This window comes from Mustela lutreola, chromosome 4 (assembly GCF_030435805.1).
Source record: "Mustela lutreola isolate mMusLut2 chromosome 4, mMusLut2.pri, whole genome shotgun sequence".
In the NCBI taxonomy this organism is placed as follows: Eukaryota; Metazoa; Chordata; class Mammalia; order Carnivora; family Mustelidae; genus Mustela; species Mustela lutreola.
This window is the reverse complement of record NC_081293.1, coordinates 13,673,652-13,688,021: the sequence shown is the minus strand read 5'-3', so window position 1 is coordinate 13,688,021 and position 14,370 is coordinate 13,673,652. Positions and strand designations below refer to the sequence as shown.

The window sequence follows — 14,370 nt, the reverse complement described above, 5'->3', positions numbered from 1 at the left end:
TGGCTGAAGCAGAGAGAGAGAATGAGAGGCAGACAGAAGAGTGAAGAGAGAGAGAGAGAAGTCAGAGACGGAAGCTGAGGCTATGTGGGCCTCAGAGCGCCCACACCCAATTCCCCTAAGCCTCAGGCCAGGGCTCCTAGCCCTCAGGTCACCTCAGGCCCTCAGGGCTCCTTCTGCTGCCTGCACTCCTATTCCACCTGCCAGAGAGGCCTCAGACCGGAATCACCTCACCCAGCCTCTGCGAATCCTCCAGGCCCAGGAAGCTCTCGCCCTCCCTCATACCTGAAGCAAGGTAGCTTGTCCAGCTCTGGAAAGTTCTAAGGGACCTTTCATTATGCAGAGTCCAACTCTGATTGCCCTGTCCTTCAGGTATTGAAACAAGGGGTCAGCCTGCCGCCCTCACCTCCCCATCCAGACTGTGCATCTTCACATCCATTACGAGGCGCTGTGGCCGCTCTGGGATCAAGTCGCCCCCATGCAGGTCTGGCTCTGAAACATGACCTCTGGGCCCTTCTTCCTACGTACATTAGGCACAGGAGTGATATCTGAGAGGCATCCCAAGAAAAGATTCCGTAAGCGTTCTGAGAGGGCTGGCCACGCCCAGAGCTCCTCGAGGGGCCTGTCCTCCATCCACTGTGCCTCCCTACGTGCTACCATCCATCCAGGCCAGAACGCAGTGGGCCTATTCCCTCCCAATCCGACATTTGCCTTCTGGAATAAAAGCAGAGTCTGGTGGGAGAGGGAGCAGAGCAGGCTGGTGGCGATAGTGATGGGAAAAGCGGCCCTTTGCCTTGGGTCTTGCACTATGACATAAGCACGCTGTGCATTTGGCCCAGCCTTAATAAGAGAACATGACGTCCACACTGTCAGGAAAACGGATGCATCTAGAAGGGAGCAGCTTCCGCTTCTGTGTACAAGGAGGAGGCTGGTGGCAGACCATCTCTCCCATGGACAGCAGCACCGAAGCCGAGGTCACAGCTGAACCCGCTCCCTGGAGGCACGATGGAGGTGCGGAGACAACCAGAACTGGAGGGCAGCAGCGTAGGCCGTCTGCTTTTGAACCTGAGTACTTGGATTCCTACACTATTTCTTTTTTTTTTTATTATGTTCAGTTAGCCAACATTATCCGATTTTTTATTTTTTTTTAGCAGCTTCAGGTCCTTTCAGGCTTTGGAAATGGCTGCGAGCCCGGCAACCGATGAACTTGAACTCAGCCAGCCTGTGGGGCTGTGGGCTCCAGGAAAACCTACTGCTCGCTGGAGTCATGTTTTTTAAATGGAGGTTTTCCTTCTCTTCTGGGTGACAGAAGTCTTTCTATTGAGAAAGGCCAAGTTTAAGGCCGCCTCAAATCCTCCACAGTTTTTTGGACTTAAAATATTTCTTCTTGATGCCGGAAGTTATAAAATGCATCCGACCACCCACTTGCTCGGCTGTTTTACTGTGACTGAGTTTATTATCCTAATGGGAAAGCAATCCTTGGGCTGTTTTAAAATAATTCCCAAATTATTTTGGGAAAATAATTCGAGGGAAAAAACGAGGGAAAAAAAACTCAGTCTCCGGAAGGAAACAGAACCGAGATATTATTTCAGCCACTCCGGTGATGAGAGGGACGTTTCACGTGTCTCCTCCCTGCCATCAACCGTACTGTTGAATGCGGACGATGAGATCTACAGTTTGCCAGAATCACCTGGATTGTTAACTTTAAACTGTATTCTGGGGTCTGGCAGGATGAAATAATTATTCAGGCTGTTCCTTCCCCCATGCCCCATCCAGATTTTTTTTTTTTTTAAACAATTAACAAATGGAGAAACCCTACCTGCCATTTTTGTCTGGGGATCAGGAATTGGCACCCCCACTATTGGCGGCTTGTGATTTTCTCTGGCTCTCTAGAAGGTTCTAAGATCTAATTTTTTCTAACAGAGGCTTTGTCAGTAGTGAATGAACTCTGATGACAAAGCCAGCTTGCTTAAAACAATGGAGTTCCAGGGACAATAGGAGAGAAGGTGAGGCTTAGTGCCATCTTCGGGGATCTTAGCTGAGCTGCTCCCCGTGCAGTCAAGTTCAGGGACAGGCTGCTCTTCTATTCACTGCTTCCATGGCTCTGGCACAGGAAATCCAGGGCAGGCCACAGCACCCTCTATCTATACATAATGACTCTGTTTAAGGTCTCCCTGTGCTCCGCTCTCCTCGCGGTCTGCCAGGCTGCCGACAGAAACAAGAGAAGGGGAGACTCGAGGTCATTGTTTAAATATTTCAGGCTCACTTTACCTATGTCCCTCCCTGCTCCAAATACTTTTGCCTCAAAAATGTGGGTCATTCAAGATAATGTGCAGAATATGAAGAGGGTGTGAGACCATCTCACTGATCTCTGAGCAGGAGCTGAAAGCCACAGCATGGATTCGGTGGCCTGGGTCAGACACCTGGCAAACTCTCCCGGATGTCACACAGCAGCCAATCAGGCACCCCTACCTGCTGACCCGACCTCCACAATGACCCTCAACTCCAGCTCCCTCGTCCTCTGCAGTGACCCTGAGGGCCAGGCCCTCATGGCCACCCACCTGGGGTGCTAGTCAGCCCCATATGGTCTCCATGTCCACTGCCCCCACCCCACCCCACCCCCGACTTGCCCCTACCACATGCTCCCACTGGGTTTCTCCAAGTAGGAACAAACCCGATCACACTGGCCCTCTCCCTGAGAGCTTGGGTGGTTCTCCCTAAGCCACAGAATAAGGTCTGAACTCCTTGCCCCGGCCTAAGAGCTCCATCCCCTGGAGAATCCACCAGAGCCTTCCTGCCCCTCTTGGACCCTCAAAGGTTCTGCCTCAGCCCAGCGAGCCCCACCCTAAGTCACCCACGTGTTTCCTCCATTCCGCTGGGCTGCTCGACACCCAGTGTATCCGCAGCAGCACTGGGAAGGAGACCTCAGATGCATCTCCACGCTCTGCCCCCACCAAACCAATGTCACAGCATGTCCTCACAACACAGACAGATGGCCTGATGTGCCCAATGGAAAATGCACCCGGCAGGGATGAGAAGCACTAGGACGAGGGACGTGGCAGCACGTGATCCACAAGTCATGGGTCCATACAGTCAGTGAGTGTGAAGTCTCGATGGGATAGAAATTTACAACAAAGGAAACTAACAAATGCCTCGTGGTGGGCAGACATTCCCTCCGTCGTCCCCCAGTGAGCCCCCTGGAGCAGCAGTGGCACCTGCCGGCAGCCCCCCAACCCCGGGGTGCACGTTGCCAGGTCTGTTAACCCTACACCAGCCCTCAACGCCCGCTGGCCCTTGCTTCCTGTCTCTGGGTCTCACCCGGGCTCACAGCTGACTGGGTCCTTTGGCTCCATTCTCTCTGGGAAAGACCTACAGAAAGGGTCCCCCTGATTTGGGGGCCCCTGACTTTTTCTCTTCCCCACAGGAGCCCCACATGGGGCAGCCCAGGTCCTGTGTCCTGGGAGTCTACATTTCACTCACAGTGGTCATTTACTGGTTCCAAACTCACATTTGCCCAGCTCCCAAATTCTGCTTTTGCCATCCTTTCTGCCCTGAACGCCCATAAACCACCGTGCAGCCCCCCACCCCCCTCTTATCTGTACGATTCCACTTCTTAGGTTTCCTGGATCCACCCACTCTTTACCCCAACAAACAGGATAAAAGTGATCCCCATTACACATTACTGGGATGGGTAGGGGCTGTCCAGAGAACGGTGACAATAGGGGGACATCATTATATTAAATAATACGTGTATTGGAAGTTACCTTACGAGGAGGGCTGTATGTGATCCTATGTGTTTAGAAATAATGTTTTTACTGGTTGAGATAGGGTGTAATGGATCGGCTGCATTAGAACTAGACAAATGTGCCTAAATCAGCAAAATACAGAAAAACCAAGGAAAAATAATACATTTTATGCATTTTGACAAACATCTTGGTCAGCAGGACACTGGCTGGCACAGGAATATCAAAGAGGAAGAGACTCCTTTTTGCCATTTTAGGGACCATGACAGAGGTGGGAGGTGGAGTTGGGGATCTGTGCAGGGGTCCGTCACCGTGATCGCCTGGAGGGACGCAGGTCGCACCCAGCCTACGCGAGGACCCAGGAGTGGCGTCTGCCTGTTGTTTCTGCCGCTGATGTGGCCACAAAGATTGGAAATACATGTCAGCCCTCAGTCCTCATCGGACGTGACCCATCTGCACCACTCGACAGGAGAGACCTCCCCCTTTGCCCAGAAATGCCTTCTTCATTTGACTTTCAGGACATCTGCTTTCCCTCCGCCACTGACGGAGCAGCTCCCCCAGACTCCTTCCCCCGCTGTTTCTCCTCTCTGCGAGCTTTAAATATGGGAGCAGCCCAGGCTCGAGTCCACAGACCTCTCTCTCCCACCCACACTCTCTCCTTGCGGGACTCTCGTGGTGATGACTCCCACCCTGACATTTCCAGCCCGAGCTCACCCACCTCCCCCTGCATGTCTCATAGGTAATTCCAGTCAACAGGCCCCAAGCCTGCGCCCTCTCCTCCCAGAGCCTGTCCTCACCAGCTGTCTGCACCTCAGTCCCCGCGACTCCATCCTGCCATGCGCTCAGACCAAATGGCCGGCGTTGTCCTGGTCTTCCCTCTGCCACGTCCCACATCCAGGCCCCAGAAATCCTGGGGCCTCCCCTCCAGCCTCTGTCTGGGTTTCCCCACTGCCGCTCCTTTTACCCTGAGCTGAAAACGGGCACTGTCTCTGTTATCTTGCAATGAATAGTTCCCCAACAGGCCTCCTTGCCTCTCCTCTGCCCACCCCAGGCCCCACCAGAGTGTACTCAGAGCATGACCTCTGCGATCCTTCAAACACGCAAGCCGGGTCACGCCACTCCTTCACTCAAGCGCCTGGCTTCTCAGAGGAGAAGGTGGCCAACCTCCAAGGCTCCACCTGGCCTCACGCCCCAGCTGTGTGGCCTCCTCGCTGGATCTCTAACGCACAGGCGACTCTTACCTCAGGACTTCTGCCTTAGCTGTTCCTCTGCCGGGAATGCTCCTCCCTCAGACACCCACATGACTTCTTCACACACCCTCTTCCGGGTCAAATGTCACCTTCTCAGTGAGGCCTTCCTGGACTTCTTACTTTAAATTCTAACCTCATGTCCACCGCACCCTTCCCCATTCAGCTTTAGTCCTTCTCTAGATCATCTGACACAGTTGTTAAGATTTGTGTATACCCACAAATACACACAAACACACTCTTTGTGTAAGCTCCAAAAGGACAAGGATTTTTATGTTTTATTCACAGCCGTATCCTAATGTCCAGAGTAGCACTTGTCACAGAATACATGATAAATAAACAACTGTTGGCTGGTTTGTGGTTCCATATTGATTCATTTGAGTCACTGGCCATCTCGACTACAAGGGAGGAAGCCCAGGGCCCCAGGGGACGGGACAGCAAGTCTGTCTACCACAGGACCCACCGTGGGCCTTCCCATGCTGGACACACCCGTAAACCTTCGTTGTGCCTCTCCTATCTTGGGATCCTCAGAGTCTACTGTGGGGCCTAAAACAAGGTGAGTGGAGAGATGCTTGTTGAACTAATGAAGTCCAGATAATTCAGGACAAGAGGAGCCTGAATTAAATGAGATAATATGATACCACAGATGCAGCTCCAAAGACCTCTTTTCATGCTCTTCTCACCCTCCAGTCATTGTTGAGGCAACCACGTCACGTGGTTAACAGTATTTCACTTCGGACACAGGAAGTTGAAGTTCTGAGTTCACGTGAGGACATGGAGCTTCTGAGTAGCTTCCCACATTCACACTTGCTCCTGTCATTGTCCGCATAGGCACCTTCTCCACGTGAGTGAAGGGGGCAAAGGACAGGTCATCGTAAGCCTGGGTTTTAGACTTCCCTCCGCACTCACCAGCCTTATGTAAGACTTTAACCCATGTAATCCTGTTTCTTCACCTGAGGTTAATTCTCTTATCATAAGAGGATAACTGGCTAGTGAGTCTGGTGTAGCAGACTCAGGAATGACTTGTTAAAGGAGATTTATGGTTTATAAGCATATAGAAAGCAGGAATCACCAGGACCCACTGCAGGTTCACAGAGAAACAACTCTGTCAGATAAATCTTGTTTCTTTCTTTGATAGGATTACCAGACTGGTAGAGATGAAGTAGATCAATGATTTAGGAATTCAGCAGAGCATTTGATAAGTTCAATGGGGTTACCATATGGAATGGACGCAGGGACTACTGAATTGGATACAAGGACCACTGGGTGACTTGGGGACTGACTGGATACTGTTATTTGTGGGCTGAAATTCAATGATCTCAGAGAGAGGTTCTGAACTCAGGACCTCAAGCCTCTATCCTTGGCAAAGTCCTGCTGAACATTTTTATCACTGGCTTGAATGAAAACTTCAAAGAGGATGCGTTCACTACATTTGGGAACAGGCTGAAGGACAAAGATATCATGACCAGGGTCAGAATCGGTATCCAAATCAATCTCATAGCCTACTGACAATGGGTTGAGGTAGCTTCTCAGTGCTACCCATCCAGGTATAGAGTGAGGGAAAGATGATAGAGCAGCAGAAAACTTCAAAAAGTATGATGGAATTCTGTTGACCTGAGTCAAAATTCTGAGGTTATGCAGAACACCCCACCCCACGACAGCCCCTCACACAAAACCACAACTGTATCTTGGGTAATATTCATGGAATCGTATCCACAAGTGTGAGGTGCACCCCACTTTGCACAGTCCAGTGGTTTTAAGGACAACATTTTAAAAGTGATTTGAAATGAACAATCCAAAAATGAAATTAAGAAGATAATTATACCTACAACACCATAAACATTTAGGAATAAACTTAACAGAAGAAGGATAAAACTTATATTCTGAAAACAAAAACACTGTGGAAAGAAATTAAAGAAGACTGAAGGAAATGGGAAGACATCCTATGTACATGAATAGGAAGACTTAACTATTGTTGGGATGGCAAAACCCCCCAAACTGATCTACAGTTTGAGTACAATCTATAAAAACCCCAGCTGGCTTCTTTATAGACATTGACAAGCTGATCCTAAATTCACATGGAAATGTAAGGAATCCAGAATAGCCAAAACAACCTTGACAAATAAAAACAAGGTTGGAAGATTCATAATCTGTAATTTCACAATTTACTACAGAGCTTCAATAATTAAGACAGTAGGGTACTGGATGAGGACAGACAGATCAGTGCAACACACTTGAAAGTTCAGAAATACAGCCTCACATTGGTAATCAGTTGATTTTTGACAAGGATGCTAAGACGATTGAGTGGGAGAAAGAAACAGTAAATTTAATAAGCGGTGCCAGGACAATGAGATATCATACAAAACCATGAGCTGACCTCTTTATCACACCATATTCAAGACTGGATTCAAAACAGACGAAAGAAAGAAAGACCAAAATGTAAGAGCTAAAACTCAGAGAAAAAATAGACCTAAATTTCTGTGACCCTGGACCAGGCAATGGTTTCTTAAATTCAACACCAAAAGAACAAGCAAAAAGAAGGAAAAAAAAAGGATAAATGTGGCTTAATCAAAATTTAATCAAAATTTAAAGTTTAATCAAAATTTAAAACTTCTGTGAATCAAGGGACACTACCAAAGAAGCGAAAAGACAATATATAGAATGAGAGAAAGAAAAATATTTGAATATCATATTTCTGATGAGGGAGTCTGTGCATCTAGAGTATGTATCTAGAATATATAAAGAACTCTTATAAGCAAACAATAAAAAGATACAACTCAACTTAAAAATGGGAAAGGAGGCACTTAGGTGGCTCAGTTGGTTGGGCAGCTGCCTTCGGCTCAGCTCATGATCCTGGAATCCCAGAATCAAGTCCCACATTGGGCTCTCTGCTCCATGGAGAGTCTGCTTCTCCCTCTGACTTTCTCCCCTCTCATGCTCTCTCTCTCTCTCTCAAATAAATAAATTAAATACTTCAAAAAAATGGGCAAAGGATCTGAATAGACATTTCTCCAAAGAAGATATAGAAATGGCCAATAGGTCAGCATCTGCAGGCATCAGTGAAAAGCAAATCAAAATGCAATGACGTATCACTTCACACCCATGAGGGTGACTAATCAAAAGGACAGAAAATACCCTACGATCCAGAAACTGCATTACTAGTTATTGACCCAAAGATACGAAAATACTAATTCTAAGGGGCACACGCACCCCAATGTTTACTGCATTAGTATGAGCACTAGTATTACCTATACTAGCCAAAGTAAGGAATAGCCCAACTGATGAATGGATTAAGCTGATGCATTGGTTAACCTGATGAGGCGGACACTTACTATTATTCACAAGTCATATTAGAGACACAGAAACTGGAATTTAGAGAAATCACCCAACTTTCATGACCGAACGTTGTCATGGTTGTAGACTGGCAATGGTACAGTCTACCAGCGGTAGAGACCAATGGCAGAGACAGATTCAGAAGCCAATAATCTGACCTCAGACTCTAAGGAAGGTCCCATGATGTTTGCTGAACCAATCACTGAAAGAACACAGGAGCGAATGAATGTGTGCTCACACAAGGAAGAAGCGAGCTTCTCCTAATCAGCAGGTTGGTTCTTATCTTACAAATGCTCTAAATCTTGTAGCCCTCATCTCTCCTTGGGATTCTCTATCTTAAGGCAAAAAATGGGGTCCATCTTCCACCAGCTAGGCTCATCCTCCCGCGGAGCCTCCAGTACCTCTCTCTCTCCATGGTCTCCGTGGTCCAAGCTTCAGTCACCTGCCCAATCCCTGCAGGGAGAGCCCACGCTGGGACACTTCCACCTGCCCCCCAATCCGCATGGAACCTGATGCGCCCACACAGCCACTGTGACGCTGCCGTGTCCAATTGTCTGCTTCAAAGCCGCGGTGCCATGTCCCACTGGTATAGACGCCGCCCGTGCTGGTGCCACCGCCACCGCCAGTGCTGGTGCCACCGCCACCGTGCAAGTGCCACCAACACTGCCAGCGCCGGGCTCACCGCTCTGCTGCCACTGCCGCTGGGTCACTGGAGCTACTGGGGGATGGGGCAGTCACGGGAGATAGACTGTGAGACATCAGGAAGCCTTCGGAGTCACCTTCTCCTCCAAATGAAGCTTTGCTAGGGACTGTGTCTTGAGACCTCCTGGGAGAGGGCTTCTTCCCTCACGCAGACAGAGTTCTAGAAAGCCCAACCGACCTTCCCCAGACACGGCTAAATACCGGGCGTGGGGTGCAGTGCAACCCCGATTGGGACCCGCCTCCCCACAGCTGCCCACGCACTTCTGTCCCATCACTGTGGAGGCCGACAGACACAGAGATGGTCCCTATTTTAAAAACACCACAAGACCTCACAGCTCGCATCCACGGACTCACCTCCTGACTTGGCCCTATTTTCCCTTCAGTCCTGTTTCTCAAATACACCACCCCACATGTCATCATATGTGCTTCTCCAGGTCCCTCTCCAAATAAGGCAGTAAAACAAGAGGAGGTCCCAAGAAGAGCGACAATGGAACGTATACACACACATTTTGAAAATGGGAAGCCCACTTCTGGCGTTGGTATGTTTCATTGGGGATTTTTTTCTGAAGATTTCAAACAAGCAGAAATTCTTGGCCAAATGACTTGGGAGTTTGAGGTGAAAAGCAAGGCTCTCTCAGGAAGCTTTCTGAACATCAACTACAGAACCACAGACTGTTCTCTCCCTACTTTTTGTAGACGGATGTTAAGAACATTGCTGGGCACAGCTGATCCCTGGCAAGTTCGGCATTCAGGGGCCTCTACCCTTCCAGATCCTCCTGTCTTCAGCCTAGAACTCCTCCCTTAAAAAGCCCCCAGACTCTCACGCAGCCTCCCAGTCAGTGGTACCGAAGTCATATTAAGGTTTTAATGTTGTCTCTTCATGCTTCCCAGTCAGAAGAGTCACAAAACCCCAAAGGCAGGGCCAAAGGCAAAGGCATACCCCAAAGGCATACCTTACGGGACCCAGGACACAATGAACATGCAGGAGCCCTCATTCAAGTTATTACGAGTTTCACGATGGCAACATCAGAGCATTAAAACAAGCACAGGGCCTGGGCAACTACAGGGGTCCCACATCCAAGCTGGCCTGCCCGCCCAAAGGAATGTAATGATACACCAAGGACACTCAGAGGCATAGTTCAGAAAAATTACTTTTACTTATAACTACAGAGCCCTATTTTAAAATAGAAAAACACTAAAAGTTGGCAAATACTCAAAAAAATTTTTTTTAAACTTCAGACATGCTCTTCTTGCCGAAGTGCCCGTTGAGTCAGCTCGCCATCAGGACTCCATTGGTGAAAATGCACGAGAGACTGTCTTAACTTTCACCCCGCTTTCCTTCAAGGCTCTACACCCTGAAAGCATTTTGCACATCAAGAGAGAAGCCTGGAGTGAGTAACAAGACCTTCAATGGCGTAGCAAAACTGGAAAGGGTCAGATCCCCATCGACCGACCAGGTTCTCAAAGGATGGACAGGGTCTGGCAAGGCCAAGGGGAAGGGTTCCCGGGAGGGAGCGAAGGAGCAGAGAGAGAAGCAAAGGGTATGTATGGCTGGTCAGTGGCAGGAAGGGAGTCAACAGGACAGCAGGGCGGGCTCACCAAGGGCCACTGAACTACTTTAGAAAATCAGTAAGAACCTGACAGCTTGTTGAGTTCTGGAATCTGATTTTAAAACTGGGATTTCATGCTCATAGGATAAAAATAAGTGTGACAAATGGGCACCTGTCTATAAATGCCACACGAACTGTCTCCCCCTGCAAGCAAGCGACATATGAGGACAGGATCCGGGAGGGAGTTTCTTGTCCTTGAACTGGCTATGACTGAATCCTCACCCAATGTTCCAGATCAGATGGGTGCCTCTTAGCTCTAAGAGAACTTTTCAGTTTTGTGCTAAGGCTACTCTCTACGCTGGGTCTTAGCCTTGCCCTTTTCATAATGCACAGGACCTTACAGGACAGAGCGAGACCCAGGCTCACCATCACTAACAAGCTCAGGCTCAAGAGGACCGAATGATGAAGAAAACTGTTTAGACAAAGTAGGACTCAGCTCTATACCTGAGATAATGCATAGCCACCCCCCCCACCCCTACTGCCCAAAACAACAACAACAACAAAAAACCCACCAAAAAACAAAACAAAACAAAAAAACCCTCAAAAATGCCCTTCTATCCCCATGCTACAAGGCAATGAGGTTAACAGAGACTACAAACTCACCAACCAAAGTCAAACAGACAAGAATGCATGTGTATTCCTCCCAGCTGAGACTGATTCTCTCGCTCCCTGCCTTGTAATCTCTTTATATACATATATGTCTGTTTATGTATATATATACCGACATATACATATATGTATCTTGTGTACCTAGCTATATATGTATGTATAGTGTGCATATATATGTATATATAAAAAACACACAGAGAATAAGAGAGGCAGGAGAGAGAATATATACATACACACACATACGCATAAATATGTAGTAAATTCAATTCTATTCAATTTTGTTAAATTCGACCCACATTTAGAGTCTCTGCCATGTGCTGACCCTACTCGGCACCAGACACAGACTTAGCAGAGAGTGTCACCAACACCCACGAGCTCACCAGCTAGAGGGGAGACACACTAAAACCCAAACACCGGCACGGCAGCCACTTATAATGGGAGTCCACATGACTCGGTGGTTCTAGATCAAAGGTGATTATTACATATGCTTGAATCACGCTGGCTGGGCTCAGGTCCTGCTCCACCATGTTCAACCTGTGTGACCGTCAACACACAACTTGAGCCACAGGCTCTCATTAGTGATATGAGCATCTACGACAGCGCCTTCTTCACAGGGCAGTGAGGAATGAACGGTATAACTAGCAAAAGCACAGACACAGGCACACACAAGGCATTCAGTAAAACAGAGCTTTTATTATCACAACTATTATTCTTCTTCGAAAGACTGTGAGGTTCTGCAGAGGGGCGCATAAGAAAGAAAGGGGTGTCAGGAGAAGCTTTAGGGAGGAGATGGTATAAGAAATAGGTGTTTGTTGGGAGAACAATAGGGACAGAAGGCATTCCAAGGATTAAAAAAAGAGTTTGTTCAAAGGCCCTGAGGCATGAAACATCCTGGCAGGTCCTGAGAACTGCCAGCAGATCAGCACAACAGAGTAAGGGTTCAAGGTCAAAGAGAAGCCAGAATCAGATCTGAAAGGGCCATCAGAAAGCCTCAAACAATGGAATGTTGAAATCAGATTTGCTTTCAGAAAGGTTTAGGTAATATCCAACTGAACGTGATTTTGCCATTGTGAGGACCACTTTTCGTGAGCACCACCAGGATATATTAACGCCACCAAACAGAAGACTCCCTGTCACGTGTACGTTCTTTCCTCTGTTCACAAGTCTTCAGAAGTTTTTTGTTGCTTTGTTTCGTTATACTAAATGACTGGCTTATTTCCCATGTCATGGCTGCAAGAACGTTTTTCTTTACCACTAATATCTTACAGAATGATTTTTAAATATTCACCTTCCTAACCCCTAAGAGGGGCTTCAGTGGCCACTTCTTAGCATTCATTAAGAGCCAGACACACGTTTGCCCTCGAAGTCTGCAAACAGCCATTATGGGTGGCGGGTCACGTCTAGGGGATAGAGGCGGATATGGAAGGCAGAGCCATGGTGGGGGTCCGTACTGGAACTAGAAGCAAAACCATATCCCAGGACAAAACCAGGAAGATGACTGAAGGAAAAGAAAATGAACATGTGCCAAGCACCAAAGGAATGGGCGAGAATGCAAAGTGGACCCCTGGAGGGCATTCAGTGACCAAGGAGGGCCCTGGAAAATTGGAAACAGTCCATTGAACTGTCTGGAGGTATCTAGATTCATTTGCTCACATAGCATTCATGAGGTCAGCCTATGAGGCGATTCTATGAATTCCCTCTGTTAGCGTCTGTCTGTCCTGGGTCTGAAGAAAATACGGTGACATGGTCTCCAGCCACGGAGGACTCCGTGCCACAGAGAGAGGACTGACTGCGCGTGGGCCCTGATAAGGACCAGATAGTCCCTTGGCGAGCCTACAGAGGCCGCCTCCTTTTATCTTCACTCCACGCCATTGAGAAAATCAATAGATGGGAACAGTCTCCTTTCTGACCCCAACTTTCATTGTTCCCTATCTGAGATAACAGAGGCAGCAAGCGGGACAGAGAGCTGGAAACTGCCGGTTTCAGACGCCTATGACTGTAGTCTCCCTCCTCCTCCCCAGAACTGACCTCTTTGGGTCTGGTCTTCAGATTTTCATAAAATGAACGTGGCTTTTTTTTTTTTTTTCCTAATGCATTCCCCCCCCTCCCGCTTTGATTTAACAAGCATGACCCGTAGACGCTCATGCCTGAATCCTGCCGTTCTGTCAGGCGGACCACGGACATGTGCACTGTGTGTGTGTGTGTGTTTGCGTGTGTTCCAGTGTGGATGTGTCCAACTCAGGTCGAACAGGGAGTGCTGTCACCCCCCAGAGGACCCGCCAGTGTGCCCAAGCCAAATTCTGCACTCAGAGGTCCTCTCAGTGCCACGGGAGTGCCTCTTTGCTCTGGCTGCTGCAGCCTGGGGCTCCCAAGTAGTTATTGCTTAAGTTGTTAAAAAAAAAAAAAAAAGTGGGGGAAAAAACAAAAAACTGAAATAAAATAATCATATCAACCTCTCATGGGGCACTCCAACTTAGCACGTATTTTATGATGAACTGAGAAACTCAAAGAGCATTTCAGGAACAAGTAAAGCAGGTGTGGAATATACCAGGTCTCTATCAATTGCTCTTTGTTTTCCAGGCAAAAATTTCTCCCTTGAAAAATCAAATCAGCAGTAACTTATTTGTTGAACACCTACTATGTGAGAGGCACGCAACATCCAGCTGCTGATGTTACATGATTTCTTTTTCATTACCGTCTTCCCTGGAAAACATTCAAAGCATCGAGCTGGATGTTTTAGCTGTTTTCTCTTCTAGCAGTTTTCCTATTAAGAATGTCTTCAGAAGCTTAACGCTCTGAGGGCTATGCAGAGTTTTTTGGGTCTTTTTTGGTCTGTTTTGTTTTCTTCCTACCATTTTTTTTTTTAACCTAAAACTTTCCTTTTCTCTTCCTACTTTCTGATTTTAGGGAGGAGAAAAAAAAAATCTAGCATCTGGGGTCTGAGACCACTTGAAATGTCTGGGCCAGGGATTGCTAATGACCTCCCAGAGATAACCCAAATTGCTGATTTAGCAAAGCCCATTCTTGACCTTGACACAAGACAAGACAGGCAGAGGGAGAGGACTTGCCAGGCAGCAGTGAAAGAAGACGGATCATGGACGCGCTCAGATCTCCCCAGGCCCCCTCCCC

General features: G+C 48.0%; 1 protein-coding gene across 2 annotated transcripts in view; it reads right to left on the bottom strand.

Moving 5' to 3' along the window:
- Nucleotides 1-14,370, bottom strand: part of HSPA12A (heat shock protein family A (Hsp70) member 12A) — a 155,464-nt gene that overhangs the window by 124,527 nt on the left and 16,567 nt on the right. The window lies entirely within an intron of this gene.